This window comes from Bactrocera tryoni, chromosome 5 (genome assembly GCF_016617805.1).
Source record: "Bactrocera tryoni isolate S06 chromosome 5, CSIRO_BtryS06_freeze2, whole genome shotgun sequence".
NCBI lineage: Eukaryota > Metazoa > Arthropoda > Insecta > Diptera > Tephritidae > Bactrocera > Bactrocera tryoni.
Window position 1 is genome coordinate 76,839,067 of NC_052503.1, and position 21,634 is coordinate 76,860,700.

At 34.5% G+C, this 21,634-nt stretch overlaps 1 protein-coding gene across 4 annotated transcripts in view; it reads left to right on the plus strand.

Annotated features, from left to right (window-relative positions):
• LOC120776776 (receptor-type guanylate cyclase Gyc76C-like) overlaps positions 1–21,634 on the plus strand; it is a 132,582-nt gene that overhangs the window by 83,485 nt on the left and 27,463 nt on the right. The gene's annotated exons all lie outside the window — the stretch shown is intronic.

Below are 21,634 nucleotides of genomic sequence, written 5' to 3' on the forward strand. Positions count from 1 at the left end.
CAGCTAGTGAGTGAGTAAGTAGGTAAGCGAGCGGCGTATTGCGCGCGAAGACATTCACAAGCAGGCGCATACACGTATGTGCGGTCTTTGTGCAGGCAGCCATTGTGTGTTGCTCATATTGTAGGAAGCCGCGCTGTGCGCCGCTGATCATAACGCAGCACACACACCTGCGCTTATGTTTTCACAATTATACACCTAGCTGGACGCTTACACTTACAGTGAGTGTTTTATCTTTCGGAAGCGTTTGTGAAGCATTTTTGGCATAACTAGAGCTGCATCTGAGTTTTTATATATTTATGCCCTTAATAAGATAAATAAAGTTTGCCACGAAGTTTGGAGTATCCAGAAGGAAACGTCAGAGATCATATAACCCTGTCTGTTTATACATATATACGCGAATTAGTGCATCAGCTTGTGAGATATCGACCTGCAATTTTGCATACGTTCCCTTCTCTTCAAGAAACGAAAATTTTTTTTGTTTTATAACGTTAGCATATAGCTGTCATTCAAACTGAATGATCAAGCTAAAGTCCTGGTATGGAAAACTCGTTTATTTGTCAAGTTATCTTCATGAAATGTGGCACAGATTATTATCTAAAACATCGCTTTAATCTCCGAACAAATTATTCAGATCGGGCAACTATAATATATAGCTGCCATACAAACTGAACTATCAAGTTCAAAATAAACAAATTTTTATACCCTTTAATGCTATATAAAATGCACCTGCGAAGGGGATTATATTATATTATAGCTTTGGTGCAGCCGTAGTTAACGTGTTGCTTGTTTTCTCTTAAAGATAATTATGCTTGCCTACTTTAAGGCGCATTCGCATGAATTGACGCTTTCAAGAGCAGTTGGTAAGCGCTTCAAGCCTAATTAACTCACTACATTTTTGTGGTTAATTAACTCCAATTGCGGTTGCCAGTGAATGGTTGCACGCATCTGTGAGGCATCGCTGCTGAATGCAGCACAAGCATACGCGCTGTTCAGTTGGTCGCTTAGTTATATGAAATTAAGAAGAATGTGCGTGTGTTTCGCACTAATGCATAGGGTAAATAAATAATGATCGAATTGTGCGCCACAATATATTTGTGCTCAGCTGAAAACCAACAAAAAGAATATTATAATTCGGTCATTTTTAACGTTATCTACTTAAAATTAACATATTTTACACAGATTAAAATGTCCAATGGCTGCACGCAGAATTTTCATTGGATTACACACAGCTTGTTGCATTTGCTGTGTGGACTTATGCAAATCGGCGTGAAAAATAACAAGCGGCTTTTGGCGCATTACAAAATAACAAAATCCTAGCACAGCTTTAGGCGTTGCGGCACGTATTTGCGGTCAATTATGCAAATATTGCAACAAAACAAGTGCGCGATTAAAATATTTCGCTGGACATTATTTCATTTGAAGCAACAAAGTTACATATGTCTGAGTTACATGCAGCAGTTCGGTTTGCTGGCGGCAGTTTTGGATTGGTGAATACGTTGTTGAGTGAAAGTGTATTTGAGAAATTGTTGAATTTTCCTTGTATATTATTTTTATACATTATAATATGATATCAGTAATATCATTTATAAACGAAGTTTTGAAAATTTTTGCATTATGTAAATAACTGTATTATGTGGAACTTAATCAAAATGTTTCCACGTGTAGGATTTTAGTTTTAATACAATATCTGTGATATGCATTATTCAAAATCATGAAGGGTTTTGCATTATGTTAGTAACTGTATGATGTGGAACTTATTCAAGACAGTACCACATGTTTTTTTCATTTTAGTACGATATAAGTGACATGCATTGAACGCAGTTTTTAAAATTATTGTATTGTTAATGACCGTGTAATGTGGAACTTAATCAAAACTGATGCCACCATTATTATTTTTTATATTTTAATACGATATTAGTGCACTTAGTTTTTTACATTGTGTTGGCAACTGTGTCAAGTGGAACTTAATCAAAATATTTCTAAGTGATATTTTTCACTTTAATCGTATCAGTGCTATCCATTGTACGCAATCATGAAAAATCCGTATTATGTTAATAACTGCGTAATGTGTCGGAATCGTTCCACATGTTTTTGTTTCATTTTAGTACGATTAGAAGTGGAACTTAATCAGAATCGTTCCACATATGTTTTTTTTATTTCAATATAATATCAGTGACATCCATTATATGAAATCATGAGGAATTTTTCATGATGTTAGTAACTGTTTATTGTGGAACTTAATCAAAATAGTTCCAAATTTTTTTTTCTACTTTAATACGATATCAGTTATAGTCAATGTACGACGTTTTGAAAAAGTTTGCATGGCGTAAATAACTGTTGGAACTGGAACTTAATCGGAATCGTTCCACATGCGTGTTTTTTAATTCAATACGATATCAGTCCCATCTGTTGTATGAAATCATAAAGAATTTTACATAATATTATTAACTGTATAATGTGGAACTTAATCAAATCCGATCCACATATTATTTTTTTGTTTTAGTACAATATCAGTGATAAGCATTGTACAAAATTTTGATAAATTTTACAATATGTTTATAACTGTATCAAGTGGAACTTATTAACAAGATTTCCACATGTGTTTTTTCCAAATGTTTTTAACAAAATTCTATTAAAAATACAAAAATTTGAAATTTGTCGTATCAACATCAATATTTTGTGGCTAAAAATCTACTAATATTGCCAGCTGCCATAGCAATTTGCAACTTGCAGCAACCAGCTCTGCGCATAACTCGTTATGTTTTGTATAATACAAATACTTAGTTGTATTTGAAGGCAATTCGCAAGTTTGCATGCTTGTGTGTGTTTCTTCATATCTGAGACTTTTCGCCGCTATCACCAGCAGCAATCTCGCGCTCAATCGATCCATTCAAGCAACGAGCGTACGACTCGATGATCCATCTTCCAAAATGCCAGCAACGTCTCTATGTAACAATTTACCTGTATGTATGTGTGTATGCGTGTGTGTGTGTCACTTCCAGTTTGCCTATTAATTGCCTTTATCAGTGTGGCCAATATAGAGTGCCGAGCGTCTCGTTGTTTGTGTAATATTTTCAGCTATCGCTTGCTATTCGTGCAGTTTTGACAGTTTCCTTTGCTTTTGTTGTTGTAATTCATTTTGTTGTTGTTTAATCGGCGCATCTATTGATGTGGATGTTGTTTAATTTGCACTCGGGTGACAGCATGGCTGACTAGTTAAATAGGCTGGCGGTAGCAAAATGAAAAAAAAACACCATAAAACAACAAAAACAAAAACAATAATAACAAAAAACAGCATTTGACCAGCAGGCAATGGCCAGCGGTTAACAGCTGCCTCACCAACTTGTTATGCTTGTCACTATTGTTGTTGTAATTGTTGTTGCTGTTGTAATTATTATTGTTGTTGTGATTTGACTGTTGGCTGCCTGACTTGCTTGGCGGGCTGGGTAGCTGCTTTGATAGCAACTGCAGCTTGTTGTATGCCAATTTTCTATGCAATTTCTGCCTCTTGCTGTTGTTATGGTCCGTGTTGTTGTTGTTGTTGTTGCTGTTATTATTGCCGCTTTAATTTGCCCATTTAACAGGTTGCATTTAGCGCTAGTTAAAGTTGCTGCTGCTGCCGCATAGTCTGTTGCCGTCGTTTCATCATAAACCTGCGCGCTCAACAACAACAATAACACACATAGCACTGTATCACACAAGCATACACTTACATATGCACGTTATTGTATACAGTGGTGTTGCGTTTTAAACTGGTTGCTGGCTATTTTACCGATTTTAGCTGGCTCTGGCGTTAAATGTAAGTTTATTTATAATCTGCGGCATGCTTCCAATACTTTTTGTCGCAAATGCCGCTTTTGCTTTTGTTTTGGTACATACATATTTCATTGTTTTTTATTAGTGTATGTGTGTGTGTGTTCGCATGCCTTTTGCTTTAGCGCGAGTTTATTGTTTACAGTTGCTTTATTGATATTTTTTTATGTATTTGTGGTTATTGTTGTTGTTGCTGCGTTTACTGTCATGCCAATTTATTTATTAGTTGGCGCTGTTATCAATGCGCCACTACTGCCGCGCGTTTTATTCGATTTCGTTGGATTTTTACACCCTGAACAGGGTATATTAAGTTTGCCATCAAGTTTGTAAAACACAGAAGAAAGCCTATAATATTTATGTATCTGATCAATATCGGATCACTATAGCTTATAATTGTCTTACAAACTGCACGATCAGAATCAAGTTCTTCTAAGAAAAACTTTTTCGTTTGACAATATATCATCACCAAATTTGAGAGGGACTATTGTTTGAGGCAAAACTATAATCACTATGGAAATTGTTCAGATCGGAGCACTATAGCATATAGCTGCCATACAAATTGCACGTTCTAAATCGAGTTCTTGTAAGGAAAACTTTTTCATCTGGTAATATAACTTTACGAAAGTTAGCACCGATAATTTCCTTAAAAAGCTCTACAATCTCCCGTGAAATTGTTCAGATCGGAGCACTATAGCTTATAGCTGCCATACAAAATTCACGACAAAAATAAAGTTCTTGTATGGAAAGCTTTTTCAATTGAAAAGATATCTATACAAAAATTAGCAGAGATACTTGCCTCAGAGAAGTCCACAACCTTCGCAGAATTTGTTCAGATCGGCCGACTATAGCATATAGCTGCCATACAAACTGCACGTCCAAAATCAAGTTGTTGTATGAAAAATGCTTTCTATTTGTAAAGGGTATTATAATCATAACGTTTTAGTGTTGCTGTTGTAAATTAATTACTTGTGCCATAAAAAAATTGCAGCTTGAAGGTGCAGTTTACGCCGTTTTGATATTCAAATTAATGCGTGTTGAAAAAATATGCAAACTAAATTAAATAAAATATTTTCTTCCTTTGACGTTTAATTGCATTATTTACGAACAAAATTTAATTGGTATCGAAAAGGCAATTTAAAAGTAAATCAAGACAGCGCCTTTGGCATAAACGATTGCCGTGAACTAACGGTAAATTGATTTACTTTAAAATATGAGATTATGAAAATTTTAAATTATAAAAAAGTGTTACTTTGAAAGTGCTCATTTCTGACTTCTGCCATTATGCCATTATGTTGGCAAATTTATTGAAAGTTTTTCCTCCCTTAGCTGACTTTCAATTTGGTTTTTGGTTCGACAGAAAGATTTAAGATAAAGCTAAAGGTAGGTTGCATTTTACATTTCGGGATAAGAAAACATAAACAAACATTAATCAGCGAAAACCGTTTTTTTTTAAATATCCTCCATTAAGACCTATACTCATAACGCATGTAAAACGTTTGAACCAATTGTTGAAGCCTCGATAGCCTGATAGGATTCCTTATTGACCTAACCTGATCTAACGTTTGACCACCTTTCCAAGAGAAATATGTGAAAATTACGCTTCCTCAGATTGATTTCGGACACTCACTTTGTGTTATTCGAAATAAGTTTCCTCCTTATGGTTAATTAAAGAATGAACTTCTTTGTATAGAGTTGAAATCCTTGTCAGATGATATACAGCTATTGTACGGACTGACTGACGCCTAATCAGTTGTAAATGTCTTAATCTTATCATAATTAAAGCTGCCGCTTCGCTGACAGCTTTCCATTTTATAGACGATGCATAGTCAATACTAGTATGAGGGGGATAAGTCATGAAATCGATGTTTTGAGATCTCAGAAATGCAATTGCTCAAACGATATTTGTGAGCTAGCATTGACGTGGTGAAGAGTGATCCGTCTTCGGCGATTGCTTTTCTTGATTACCTGAACGACAACTGGCAAACAAATGATATTGTACCACTCAGAAGTTGGTGTTCTGCATTGTTCTAGTGGTAGACATATCATAATGTCCAGTTTTTCAAAAAAACAACAGGCAACCATGACGTTCTGGCAATATTGGTTTACGGACAGCATCGATAAACACTGGTCCTTGATGAAGCTTCATCGCCAAAAATTGAATTAAGTTCATCGATTCACTGTTCTTGAGTTAACCCACGTCGAAAGTTGTAAAAAATAATCGCTTGAAAATGTTCGCGATTTAATTATGTCTTTTGGTCCAGAAGAATATTTTAAGTTACTCTAAACAACAAAACTAGCGCTCGTATATCAAAACGTTCTTTGCTAAATGTCACAACAAAATAATCTTTAGAGCTCAGTATACGCTTGTCTTTCTGAAATACATAAAGTGCATTCGGCCATTTTTAGGTTGAGTGAAATCGAGATTCCAAGCTTAGCCAGGTCCTTCTCCGCCTGGTCTTTCCAACTGAGTGGAGGTCTTTCTCTTTCTCTGCTTCTCCCGGCGGGTACTGCCACGAATATTCTCATAGCTGAAGTGTTTTCATCCATTCGGACGACATGACCTAGCCAGCGTAGCCGCTGTCTCTTAATTTGCTGAATTATGTCAATCTCATCGTATACCTCATACAGCTCATTGTTCCACTGACTGCAATATTCGTCGTTGCCAATGCGCAAAGAACCAAAAATCTTCCGCAGAAACGATTATTTTCCATATGGTTCAAGCAGCTCATGACTTCCGGTCATGGGTCTGTGTAGCTCTGTGGGCTCTGTGTAGCCAAGAAACATCCGCTTGAAAGCAAGCTAAATAGAGAAGGCGAAACATCCCTCCCGAGGCCTGTGCGCTGGGTTTCGGACCCGCCTCCTAAAAAACGCCCCCAATGAAAAGAAGAGAACAGTTTTGGATGAAAAAATGCAGCCTACCTACGAAAATATAACGGCAAATAAGCTCTTACCGATTGACTTAGGATTTATTATAGATATAGTTTTCTAAATAAGTTTGCTCGAAGCGAGCTTAAAGTCGTCATTGGAGCGGATTATATAGGGTTAAGTTAAGCAAATGAAAAATTCCGCTAGCTGGGAAAATTACAACGGCTATACTATTTGCAGAATAATACATGTTAATGCAACTGATATGATGAATAAAGAGCGAGTGACTATAAATAGAAAGAGGTGAAGGCGGAGTGAAGGAGTTCAAATGCAGATAAGCAAGAAATAAGTAGCATAACAAAGATCTACAGAGGTGGTAATAAAAAAAGAAAGGAAGAGAGGAAAAAGAGCGAAAAGAGGGGATACAAATTATAAAAAGTTAGTGAGTGAGTGGGAGTGGAAGAAACACTAGAACTCTATTTTAGCAAATATAAACTTTCTTCCTGCGCTGTAAGCGAGAGAGATCTTCAAACGATATCCTTAAATGAATAATAACAAAAAAAATTTTTGATTACACTGCTTATGTGCTCATTGGCATGCGTGCAACTTACCTTTGCTTTCTAGACATTGTTGCACCGCGCTCTCACGTTTGAAGACACTTTTACCTTTATTTTGTTGCGCTCAATTTATAATTCTGCTGAGTCTCCTGCTTGAGTCTCTTGGTGTCGCCTGATTGAAGAGCACTGTAGATCCCAGTAAGAGCGTGGTCCACCAAACATTGACAACAACCACAAAAGCAGTTTTGTTTGTGCCACAACGTTTAGCCATTAGAGCCACGCGCGCCAAACGCGAGAAGTAATGCAGACTTAAAAGTCAAGTCGTTGCGGTTAACACATATGTACATATATTTGCGTATGTGTGCGTGTAAACTTGAAGCTCGCAAGAGATATGAAGGCAGACGGATGGTCAAGAGAGCACATTGACAGATCGTATAAAGGACAGATAAGCAGTTGGAGAGACATAGAGGCAGCTGAGAAGAGCAAGAGCAGCAACAACAACAATAATAACAACAATGACAACAACTACAATAATGGCAACCACCACAAAGCCAACAACAACAATATTGACAACAACAGCAATACTAATAACAACATCAATAATTACAACAACAACAACAGTAAACACAAAAAACAACAACAAGATTACAATAAGAAGAAGAACAACAACAGCAAAGCGCAACAAATTCCGTCAGAAGCGTTCACATGGCCAACGCTAAGCTGACAACTACGCCTTTTCATTTGCGCTCGCTTTGCTTTTTTGTGCTTTTGCTTGGCGCTGTGTGTGTGTATGTGGCTTTGTATGTAAAATTACACATATACACACACGCGTAGCATGCAAGTTGCACACGAGTGCTAAAGGATGTGTGCCTTGAACTGGCGAGCTGGTTGTCGCCTGCTCCGCTTGGCGGTCGCTCGCCTCGCTGATAAGTTGCCGCCTGCTGCTGGCTGGTAGGCTTGCTGGTTGGTGGCACATTCAAGTATTTCCCCACGGTCTATTTTTAGAAAATCCAGTTTTGGCAGCAACTGCACACACCAATAACAAGGAAGAAAAAGAGAAAATACTGCAATTGGAAAAAAAGGGAGAGAGCAAAACAAAAGCCGAACAAAAATAAAAGCAAACACAAGCACACAACAAAACAAAAACAACAATAGCAATAACAACGACAATAGCAACAAAAATCAACAACAACTCGCTGGTGTTCACACACTGAAATGCGCTACAAATTTGTTGTTGTTGCTGCTCTGTGTGACGTTTTGTTGTTTTGCTTCATAACTTACTCTTTTTGTTTTTGACTACTTGTTATTGCGCTCATATCTGGACGTTCAGCCGGTTGTTGTTACTATAGTATTTATGTTTATAGCTCGTTTGCGCCAACGACTCAAAAAAAATAAAACAAAACAATAACAACAACAATAAACATGCGCCATGCCACCTTCGCGAACAGCTGCACAACAACAAGAGTGGCTTGCACGCGAATTGCAGTTACAAATTTGTGTACTTTTTCGTTGCTGTTGCTATTGTTGTTGTTATCACCGCGCTGGGTGGCGCTGGCGGGCCTAGCTTTGCTAGCTTTTAGAAGTGTGCAGCCATGCGCTTTCTTTCTCGTGCGCTAAAGTTTATTGTTTATCTCTTGTTTTATACTGATTACCATTTAATATTAATTTTTATTGATTTGCGCTCTTCACCGATGACTTTTGCGATATCTTCGCACATCTTTTCTACTCAGAGCTATACAAACTGGCCGATCAAACTCAAGTTCTTGTATGGAAAACTTTTTTACTTGGTTAGGTGTCTTCACAAAATTTAGAATATAATATCGCCGGTGGCATAGCTATAATCTCCGAAAAAAAATTTTCTGACCAGACCACTATAGCGTATAGCTGTCATACAAACTGACCGATCAAATTCAAGTTCTTGTATGGAAAATTTTTTCATTTGTCAAGATATCTTTACAAAATTAAACAAGAATTATTATTCGTAGCAACGCTACAATCTCCGAAGAAAATGTTCAGATCTGACCACTATAGCGTATAGCTGTCGTACAAACTGATCGATCAAACTGAAGTTCTTGTATGGAAAACTCCCTTATTTGTCAAAGGATCTTTATAAAATTTGGGTTGGATTATCATATCAAGCAAGGCTCCAATCTCTGAACAAATTGTTCAGATCGGACCACTTTTGCTTATAGTTGCCATACCAACTGGTCTTTTAAACTCAAGTCCTTATATAGAAAACTCTTTTATTTGTGAAAGTATCTTTGCAAAATTAGGCCAAACTTTGTAATTATAAACCTCACCATAATATCCGAAAAAAATGTGCAGATCGGATTACTATAACATATAGCTGCCATACAAAATGACGGTTCGAAATCAAGAAAAGTTTTTTTATACCCTTTTATGCTGTAAAAATACACCTGTGAAGGGTATTATAGCTGCGGTGTAGTTGTGTGCTTGATAAGATTTTCGTTTTCTTCGTTTTTTTATTTTTTGTTGTAGCTATTAACTGCATATATTAAAGTTAGTCAACTTTATTGAAGTTGACCTTCGGGACTACTCAGGCTACCGCACACATATGTACATATGTAGATACAAGCACACTTGTATGTATTTGTATGAATGCATTAATTGTCCACTGCTGCAGTGTTTATGCCTCATCAGACTTTATACTGGCTTGAATCATCATGAAAGTAATGGAAGTTTCTTTTCAAAATTTTCGGCATTTATAAATTTTTTTTGTCCGATGAATCGTTAAAGGATGTTCATATAGATATAGCTGCCGAGTAACCAGATAAATAGATAAGCTCGCCTTGCAAATTGCCGAGCTTCTATAGACCTGACGAGTCCTTCCAACTGAATAACTGACACCTGCACGCCAAGTGCGTACTGTAACCTCCGTGCCACGCAATCGATGTCAAACATTCCGAAACTGTTGTTATTAATTTAATTTACTGGTTTTTCACACATAACAAGTTCAATTGTTGTTATTGTTGTCCTCGCATTGTATTTCGGAATGTCGCTGCTTGCCCTTCACTTTCACGCATCACGTGTTTACAGCAGCGCTACATAAACTACTTGTTTGCACTTGCTGTAGTTGTTGTTGTCGTTGCCTTATAAAAGTTACCTGCTGCAGCTGTTGCAAGACTTTTACTCCACTTCTGTGTCCATTCAACTGGCATTGTGTTGCAGGCGCGCCGCTTCCACAGCTCTTGAGTGTCTGCTGTTGTTATTGTTATAGCTGGCGTTTACTAAAAATGGCAAAACTCCCCAGTGCAAGCTGTAAACGCCAATTTCGGAAAGGCTGTGACTCGCTGGCGTGGCGCTTTTGGCGCTTGCCTGCTGGCTTCTTGCCGCATTTATTTTTGCCACCGTCCGCATTGTTGTTGCAATGCTCGCCAAATGTCTGGTTGAAAGTGAAATTGCTTGGCAGGAGATGGCCAGGCAGTCGTCTGCTGCCCGCTGTTGTGGCATAGTTTACTGTCAATGATTTGCCGTACACCACGAATATGTTTGTGTGTGTGTATGCATGCCGTAACTCGTTGACAGCCAATGCAGCAGTTCGTCAAGCTGTCAAGTATATGGTATGTACATGTGTGTGTTTCTCGACAGGCTGATAGTTAAGAGCTCACTCAAAATGGCGGCAAATTAAATCAAATGCCTTTTATTAAATTTAATTGCTTATTAATGTCATTTTAGTTAATAAGACGGCAACTTTACTAAAGTCCTTGTTTGGAAAATTTGACAATATAGCAGCACGGATCATTTGACAATATAACAGCATGAAAATTAGCATAAGTTACTATGTCAGCCATCGCTGCGATCTCCAAACTTATTATTCAGATGAGACCCCTATAGCATATATGTATGTACATAACTGTCATACGAATTGACCGATCCAACTGAAATCACTGAATGAAAAACTTTGTAATTTTCCATGCTTTCTTCACCAAAATTTTGAACAGATTATTATCCGAGACAAGCTTACATTATCCGAACATATTGTTGGGATCGGACCACTATATAATATAGCTGTCATACAAGCTGACCGAACAACATCAAGAATAAGATCTTTTTATAATTGTGTAAAAACTCATATTTTTCGGTATTTAGAGTACGGGAACTTTATACTGTAACTAAAAACCTGTTACCAAAACCTAGTAAAATAAAAATTAGAATTAAAATTAAAAATAAAATAAAAATTAAAATTACAAATAATTTAAAATTGAAAATGAAATTAAAATTAAAATTGATATTGAAATCATAAATAAAAATAAATTGAATTTAAAATTAATTATAAAATTAAAGTTTAAATTTTAATTTTAATTAAAACTAAATTTGTAATTAACAATAAAATTAAAACTAAAACTAAAATAATAATTAATAACAAATTAAAAGTAAAAATAAAAATAAAATTAAAATGAAATTAAGTATCAAATTAACATCTAAAATTATAATTACAATTAAAATCAATTGTATTCAAAAAATTCAGATACTTAGCAATATTACAGAAAAACCCTTTTGCTATAAAAATGTAATATTTCTTTTACAAAAGTATTTTAATTAAAATTAAAACTTAAATTAAAATTAAAACTAAGGTTAGAATTAAGATTAAAATTGAAATTAAAGTCATAATTAATATAATATTACAACTAAAATTAAAATTAAAATGGGAAATAAAAGTAAATTTATTTAAAAATTAAAATCTCATTGAAAATTAATTAAAGAATTAAATTAAATTATTTCAATTATTCAATTCAATATTATTTAAGAAATTTCAGATACGCAGCAATGCTTCGGAAAACCCTTTGTGTTTTTTTACAAAAAGTAATCATAATTATAATGATAAATAAATTTAAAATTACAAAAAACTAAAATTAAAATTAAAATTAATATGATATTAAATTAAACTAAATTAAAATAAATTAAATTGAATTAAAATCAAAATAAAATTAACATTACAATTTTACCAAGAATAAAACTAAAACTAAAATGAAATTTAAAATAAAATTAAAATGAAAAGTAAAATCAAATTTATATTTAAATTAAAAATTAAAATTGAAATCGAATTAAAAATTAAATTAGAAAAACCTTTGTGTTATAAAGATTTAAACTTTCTTTTGCAAAAGATTTGTTAATTAAAATTGAAATTCAAACTGATAAAACTAAATTTATAATTGATATTTAAATTAAAACTAAAGTTAAAATTTACTTGGAAATTAAAATAAAATCAAAATTTACTTGGAAATTGAAATAAAGTTAAAATTTACTTGGAAATTAAAATAAAATTAAAATTAAAATCGAATTAAAAATTAGTTTTAAAATTAATTTTAAGTTAGAAACTAAAGTAATTAAAAAATTAATTAAAATCGAGTATTTTTAAAATTAATTTTCATTTAGATTAAATTAATTAATACTAGAAACTAAATTAATTTAAAAATTAATTGTATTTAACAAATTTCAGATATACAAATAGCAATTTAAAAAAAATCTCTTTATGTTATAAAAATTTAAAGGTTCATATATAAAAAAAATGAATTTAAAATAAAAATTAATATTTAATTAAAAAAAATTTAATTAAAAATTGAAAATAAAATTTAAATTAAAATAATATTAAAAATTAGAATTGAGACTGAAGTTCAAATTAAAATTAAGTTTAAAATAAACGAAAATAAAAATTAAATTAATTTTTATGTAAAAAATACTTAGCAAAATTACAAAAATATGCCTTAATTTAATAGACTTTGTGTTATAAGAAGTACAGTTGCTTTTCCAACAAAATAATTTTGTGGCCTTGAACTTGTTGTTGCTTTTCTTGCCTCAGCATCTATGCGATAAATTAATCTTTTGCGCATATTTAATGCCAAAAGTAATTAAAATTACGGCAGTTACGCTTAAATACTAGCATAGACACCAATGCAAGTGCGTGTATGTATGTGTGTGTAATAGCTAAAGTGAATTACAAATGAAAGCATTTCAGAGTGTGTTAAAATCTGCCCATTGAATGGCGTAAAAGCAGACTTCGAAGAAAATATTTTGACTTGCCTTTCAATGCACTTATAACGTGCTTACATATGTATATGCTAAACATCACTACACATACATTTACAGTCTACATATGTATATACTACATTTACTTATAAACCCACAAGTATGCGACTGCCAACCGGCTTCCTATTGCTGAAGTTTTTTTTGGCGCCTTATAACTGCATGCTAGCGCTCCCACCTGCAGTAGCGCCTGCACATATTCATGCACACACACACATTTGCCATTTCGCTTAGGCACCCACCTAAAGCACACACACATGCTGTGCGCTTCTATGCTTGTGCGAGCATGCGTTTTCCACAAAGAGAATATAAATTTTGCAAACTTTGAAATTTAAGTGAATTGTCGGCAAAACTTTGCATACAGTTAGGCGCACAAACTGAAATTTAAATTTGCATGCAAACATTTTGCTGCGCAGTTAACAAGTTGACTTGCAAGCAAACTAAACTCGTTTGGGCTAAACGCTTTAAAAAGTGCTTAGCAATATTTTCGATTGCCGAATTTTTACAAATTGTGCTTTCCTATTAAAATACTTTGCATACTTCAGTTGATATGAATATTGCCATATTTTTCAAGCGTGATTATTATTTTATATTTCATAAGCTATGAATGAATATGTGTTAAATTTATATTGTACGTGCTTGTTATTGTATTTGTGTATGGTCTATTTCATATGCATTAGAAACCGAATTTATCTCAGCTCTTTGCCACGGAGTCAAGTATTACAGAAGCATTTGGCATGAACTTTTGATTTCTATTTAAATACAAGTTTATTAATGGCTTCACTGTCAACATCAACGTGTGTCCACATTACGGTTTCAAATGTAAAGTAGATTGCTTCCTTACCCATACGACGGCACCTTACAGCTTGTTAGCATTTAGTGAGCTTCAACATATGTATTGTTATATTGCCAGTTCTTCCACACAATTATTTCGTATGGCATTTGTGGTTTCATTGTGTAGGAAAACGCTTCCTTCTGCTTTATTTACATTCGCATTGTTGTTGCTGCCTGTAAGCTGGAAAGCAGCAGTTTCCATAGAAATGTTTATATGCGTTGCAAGTAAAGATGAGCTATTGCTTTTCTCTTGCTTGAAATTACGTTTAAATAGCTTGTATGTCTTTTCGTGGTAAAAGGCAATATATGCGTGAAATATTTCAAAGAATCACTCAGGTGATCGAATAACAAGAAAAAAATTAATTTCGTTTTCGTTCGAAGCTATAATCATAATCCACACACAGATTTATGCAAAAACTTTATTGGAATTGTTCAGTTTGCATGGCAGCTATATGCTATAGTGATTCGATCTGAGCTAATTCTTCAAGGATTATACCGTTGTCTTGTGCAAGAATATACACCAAAGTGAAGATATATATATATAAAAGTTTTTCACACAGTACATGATTTTAAACGTTAAGTTTGTATGACAGCTATATGTTGTTGTAGTTCGATTTGAACAATTTCTTCGGAGATTGTAGCAATGCTTTGATTAATATAATCTGCAGATAATTTTGTGACGATACTTTTTCAAACAAAAAAGTTTTCCATACAAGGACTTGAGTTTGATCGGTCAGTTTGTATGACAGGTATATGTTATAGTAATCCGATATGAGAAATTTCTTCAGATAATAAACTGCTGCCTTGAGCAATAAATTTTGCTAAAATTGTGTGAAGATATCTTGTCAAATAAAAGAGTTGTTCATATAAGACAGGATTTTAGTCGCTCAGTTTGTATGGCAGCTATATGCTATAGTTGTACGATATCATCGGTTCGGCCAAATATACAGTTTCTGGGTGGGAAAAGGGCGTGTGCCAAATTTTAAATCGATATCTCTTAAACTGAGGTATTATTATTTCGCGTATATACGGACAGATGGACAGATGAACATGGCTGAATCAACTTAGCTTATCACACTGATTATACCATATATAAAAAGTATATATAGTATATATGTATATATGTATTGTATATACGTATATTATAAGCTCTCCGACGTTTCCTTCTGGGTGTTATAAACTTCGTGGCAATCTTAATATACCAAGTTAAGTTATCAAAATTACGTTTGTATCGAAGCGCTTTGGGCTTTAATTTTTCAAATGCTCCTCCAGATGTTGAAATTAAGCTTGAGTAACTTATTTGGTGAAAGCGTTGCAGCCTGATGATTGAATGCTTTTATGTTCTAAGATCTTTGGAGCTTGCATTTGTACTTCAAAAACTCTTACGGATGTTGAGTAATTAACCCAACGAAACCATTGTCAGCCTAAAGATTACTTGGTTATTTTATACAGACAGAGGGAAATGCCTACATCAACTCAGCTCATCATGCTGATCATTTACATACTATACTATATCTGGTACTTTGAAGGATCTCCAACGTTTTCTTATGGGTGTTATAGCGGTCGTGGCAAACTTAATATACTAGATTAAGTTATAAAAACTACTTTTGCATTGATGTTTGTTAGAGAGCTTTCGAGCCTTCATTTAAATTTCGAAATCTCCCACAGAGACTGAAATGAAGCTTGAGTAATTATTCCAGTGAAAAGATTGTAAGTGTGATGATCGATTGCATGTATGTTCTTAGAGCTTTTAAGCTTTCATTTGTAGCTCAAAAGCTCTTACAGGTATTAGAATGAAGTTTGAGTAATTATTCCAGCGAAATCATTGTTAGTCTGATGATTGATTGCTTGCATGTTCTGAGAGCTTTTGAGTTTTCATTTGTGGTTCAAAAGCTCCTACAGGTATTAGAATGAAGTTTGAGTAATTATTCCAGTGAAATTATTGTTCGTCTGATGATTGATTGCTTGTATGTTCAGAGAGCTTTTAAACTTTCATTTGTAGTTCAACAGCTCCTACAGGGATTAGAATGAAATTTGAGTAATTATTCCAGTGAAATCATTGTCAGTTTGATAATTATTATGTTATTTTATACAGATAGAGGTGCATGCCTAAATCAACTTTTGAGCTTTCATTTGTAGTTCGAAAGCTCCAACAGATATTGAAATGAAGCTTGAGTAACTAATTCAGTGAAACAATTGTCAGTCTGTAGGTTAATAGATTGTATGTTTTGAGAGCTTTTTAGCTTTCGTTTGGGTTTCAGAAGCTCTAAGAGATATTGAAGTGAAGCTTGAGTAGTTTGTCCAGCAAAACAGTTGTCAGATATACATATGTCAGATTTGATGATTGATTGCTCGTATGTGTTGAGAGCTTTTGAACTTTCATTTGTTGTTCAAAAGCTTCTACTGAAGTTGAAATGAAGCCTCAGTATTAATCCAATAAAATCATTGTCAGTTTGATGATTACTGGACTGTTTTATCTGCAGATTATTTTCGTTTTGCGAGTCTAGAAAATTGCCTTCCGGTCTGCAACGGTTCAGTAGAGCTGGAAGTGCTTATATATACGTACATATATGTACATATATATCAGCGTCATCGTATGGTTTGTCTTAGGCGGCTAGAGTCTGGATATCTTCAGCACATCCTTAGTAAATGAGACTATCCTTTTTTTATTCCCTGAAATGCAAATTTTGAATTCTAGCAGTGATACTAATACGTCCATTAGATTTAATATCCGCCTTATCTCAACGAAGCCTAATATAAGGCATGTATGTGCGAACGAACAACTCTCCTCTCTCTTCTGGCGGGCCGCCACCTCACTCAATTCCAATGGAACCCCTGCCTTTGCAAGTAATAAATAGCCAAAAAGGCCTAAACATATGACAAAAATAGCTGCCATTCCGCACCTGCGTTCATTGCTTAGGTTAGAACCAGCCTAAAAAGCTCCCGCAACTAATGATATCACGCTATAAGCGTACAATTCAGGCCTACGACCGCCATATGATAGACATGTGAATGTCAGCGGCACCAGCAACGGCCTGAGCATCGGACGAGGCGCAACCAAACAGTTATCACTTGCGGGGCGACGAAAATTATCAGATTCATGCTATGTATATATTTTTTTCATATGTAGTATATTTGCGTGTATGTGTGTAGCAAACGATGAATACGCGCTACCCATTAGAATACGAGTGCGGCCGCTGGCGTTGTCAGACGTTGGTGCGTCACAAGCGCCAGCGCCCAGTTGTATGTGACACATGTATGCGTGCGCTTTCCATACACCCACACACATACAGCCATATAGTCATCACTCACAAAAAATCATTACTCATACATACGCACAGAGCTACAGTCACTCATACAAGAGCAAAAATCGTGTGATCCACACACCCGCTAAGTGAGCTTAAGGGTAGTGGTGTTAACGATGTACAATATGTTTAGCTGCTGGCGGAAAAACGAAAAATGACAAATATCAATGCGAAACAGTCGCCTAAATCACACAGCGCAACGCAAATATAAGTCAATTGAAACAAAGCGAAATATTATCCAACTGTTATAATCGGTGAACGGCTGTTGGGCGCCAAGGCGCGCCGCACTGACTTTGATTTGAAGTATTCCTATGATAATGATTGGTTTACCAAAAAATCATGTCTTTGACGACGAAAACTGCGCAAAGCTGCGAAAAACAGCAAAAATATTCATTAATAATAAAAAAAAATCGAAAAAATAACAAGCACCAACACTATAAAAAGAAATCAGCTCGCTAAGTGTCAAAGCACGATCAGCTATAATTTTCATTTATATATATATATATTGATCACACAGTCTGCGACATATTTGCTGTCGTCTGGCCGCAACAACACCTTAACGGCATGTGCTGCGGCGCGACGCGCGGGTGGCGATAATATGCCGATAACCATTACTATGACAGCGCAAATATTTACTCAATACACCAGTAGCGTTTGTCGAGTAGTAAATAAATAATTAAGAATATAAAAAGCAGTACTCATGAGAACAAATGAAATGCTTTGAAAATGTTTTACATACCCCTACATAGCTATTAATATTTGTATATAAGCGTAAATACATGTGTGTGTGTTAATAGCAATAACAATGACAATAAAAAAAAAACAAGAAAAGTTAGCTTCGTTTGCAACTAAGCTATAATACCCTACACTAAATAAAGAACTTGATGGGTCAGTTTGTATGGCAGCTATATGATATAGTAGTCCGATCTGTAAACTTGGTTCAAATATTATAGCGTGATCTTGGAAATTAATACATGTCAAGTTTCATTAAAATATCTCTTAAAATAAACGAGTTTTTCATACAAGGACTGGATTTTGTTCGATCAATTTGTATGGCAGCTATAAGCTATAGTGTTCCGATCTGAACGATTTCTTCGGATATTATATTGTTCTTCTGCGTAATAATTTGTGCCAAATTTCATGGAGATATCTTATAAAATAAAAGAGATTTTCTTGCAAGCACTGGATTTGGATTGATCCGTTTGTATGGCAGCTATATGCTAAAGTGATCCGATCTAAGCGATTTCTTAGTAGGTTGTAACATTGCCTTAGGCAATAATTTTGGTAAAATTTCGTGAAGATATTTCATGAAATAGAAAAGTTTTCTATACAAGGACTAGATTTTGGTCGATCAGTTTGCCTGAAAGCTATGTGCTATAGCAATCCAATCTGAACAATTTATTCGGAGGTTGTGGCGTTGCCTTAAATATTAATTCGTGCCAAATTTCATGAAGATATCTCGTCAACTAAAACAGTTTTCTATTCAAGAAATTGATTCCAATCGTTCAATTTGTATGTTAGCTATATGCTATAGTGGTCCTATCTGAACAATTTCTGCGGAGATTATATAGTTTCTTCAAACAATAAAACGTGCGAGATTTCGTGAATATATCTCGTAAAAAAACATTTTTCCATACAAACACTTGATTCTGATCGTTCAGTTTGTATGACAGCTATACGCTATAGTGCTTCAATATCGGCGGCTCCGACAAATAAGCAGCTTCTGCCAGAGAAAAGCACGCGTGCAAAATTTGATGTCGATATCTCGTAAACAGTAATCCTTTAGTTCGCGTATATACAGACAGACAGGTGGGCAGGCAGACTCATATGTCTAAATCGACTCAGCTCATCACACTGATCATTTACATACATATATACTTTATAAGATCTCCAAAGTTATAAACTTCGCGGCAAACTGAAAATACCATGTTCAGGGTATATATAACAAGCGAGTCGGGTAGTGGAAATATAATATGACATTAATAGTTGGTGGCGGGGTGGCCAGTTAGAGTGCTGGTAATAAAAGTAAGTATCGCGTTTAATGTTTGGGGCTAAAAATAGCACAACAATGCACTCAAGTCGCTCAGTAAACGAGTGTAGACATACAGCTAGTTGTATATACAAACATACATACATGGGTACATACATATATTTGTATATGTGTCCGTTGCTGCTTTTCAATTTGCTTGCTCAGGCAATCGCTTTCAAGTGTAAACAGAGTCGTAAAGATATGACTTAGCATTTGTGTATTCAACTAGCGATGTGCGATAATAATTATCGATAATCTGTTTGTACTTTTATTACACTTATTTATGCGCACATACATACATATGTAAATATATTGTAAAGTAAGTGATCGAAATTAGTAGAAAAGAGTTTACTGGCAGCTTGTTTGTCAAAATAAATTATTAAAAAATGTGTCAGCTTGATTTCTTAGCCAAACAGAGTTGCAAAAAGTTGTATGAAATTGTTTGTCGTTTCATTTTATAATTCGATTTCCACTATTCTGTCCCCGAGTTTTTGAGATATCAGTCTGAAATTCTGTACACGTGCTTTTCTTCTCAAGGAGCTACTCATTTGTTGGACTCGTCGTTATCGGACTACTACAACATATAGCTGCCATACAAACTTAACGATAGGAATCAATTCCTTGTATGGAAAACTTTTTTATTTGACAACTTATCTTACTGAAATTTCGCACGGATTAGTATTTAAGACCACGCTATAATCTCCAAAGAAATCGTTCAGAACGAACCACTATAGCATATAGCTATCATACCTTACAACGCGCGGAGCCCATCACAATTCAGCAATGATTATATGCTTAGATTATATTCAAATCAAAGTAGTTATTTCAAATACTATTCACAACTTCAGTCATGTGTGGGTGGGCGTAAGCTAGAGCGATTTGTTATTTGCATAAAAAAATATTAATTTTGTTTCGTAAAGCATTCTTGAAAGCCTTAAGTGCTTAGAAACTTTGCAGCTGCATTTGGTAATTATCGCTATGCTAAAAATAAGCACGATCGTGCGCAGTTGTTGTTGCGCCAAGCAATAAATAAATACTAAAAATAAACTAAATATGTGTGTGTATGTAAATATATAATATATATAAAAATGTGTGTATTTAAATATATAATATATATAAGGAATATAAGTATATGTACTTGCTTGCCTGGTGATTGTAAATTACGTCGAATCGCGTGCTAAATATAGCATTTAACATGAATAAATCGAGCGCGAGTGCTAATAGCGATAACTGGTTTGCAATATTAAACATTCTTCTACTCAAAATTAATAAAACTAACAAAGAACCCGAATTGGGTAATGCATGTGTAAGCATTATTTAAATTTTATTTAATTTTCGTGATGGATCATGCGCCTGCAAAGCGTTTTTTGTTGTAACAACACCAGCAACAACTCACGAAGGGTTGTAATGGAAATATGAAAAGAAACAAAATTGTTAGCTACAGTTGAAAATAAGTATTTTCTACATGTTGGTCTCCCCAGTTGTAATAAAATATTTTCATTACCGACTTTATCGGTGTACATTTTATATAAATTACGTATTCAGCGCATATTCAACAGCAAAAGTTCTAAATTTTACTGTAGTATATAAATATTTTAGATTCAATAAACGTGATGAGAAATTACGAAAAATCAAATTCAGCTGTTAATAAGTGTTACTCAACGCACATTCAACAGCCTCTTTGAGCTCTTACTGATCCACAAAGCAACCAAATACCTTATTTAGCCCTTTAAATGATGAATTCAGCCCAAGTCTTCGTCTTATACAGCTAATATGCAGCTAATACTACAAATTTAACTGTATTTGAATATCTACAATTCAATCAACGAGTTTTAAAATTGCTGAACATTAAATTTAGCTGTTAATTAGTGGTATTCAGCTCGCATTCAGCAGTCACTTTGAGCTTTTAGTGCTCCATTAAGCAATCAAACACATTTTTTGGCTTTCCAGAAGCTGAATTTAGCACGAATTCAGCGTTTCCTTTTTTACAACGGATATGCAGCTAACTATAATGAATAAATTTTAAATTTAATTGAATATAAATAGTAAAGAGTCGATCAACGAGTGGTGAAATTACTGATAATCAAATTCAGCCATTAATAACTAGTATTCAGTGCACATTCAGCAGCTGTTTTGGCGTTTGGCGTTGCTTGGCGTTTTTGCTGAATTCAGCGCATATTTAACGC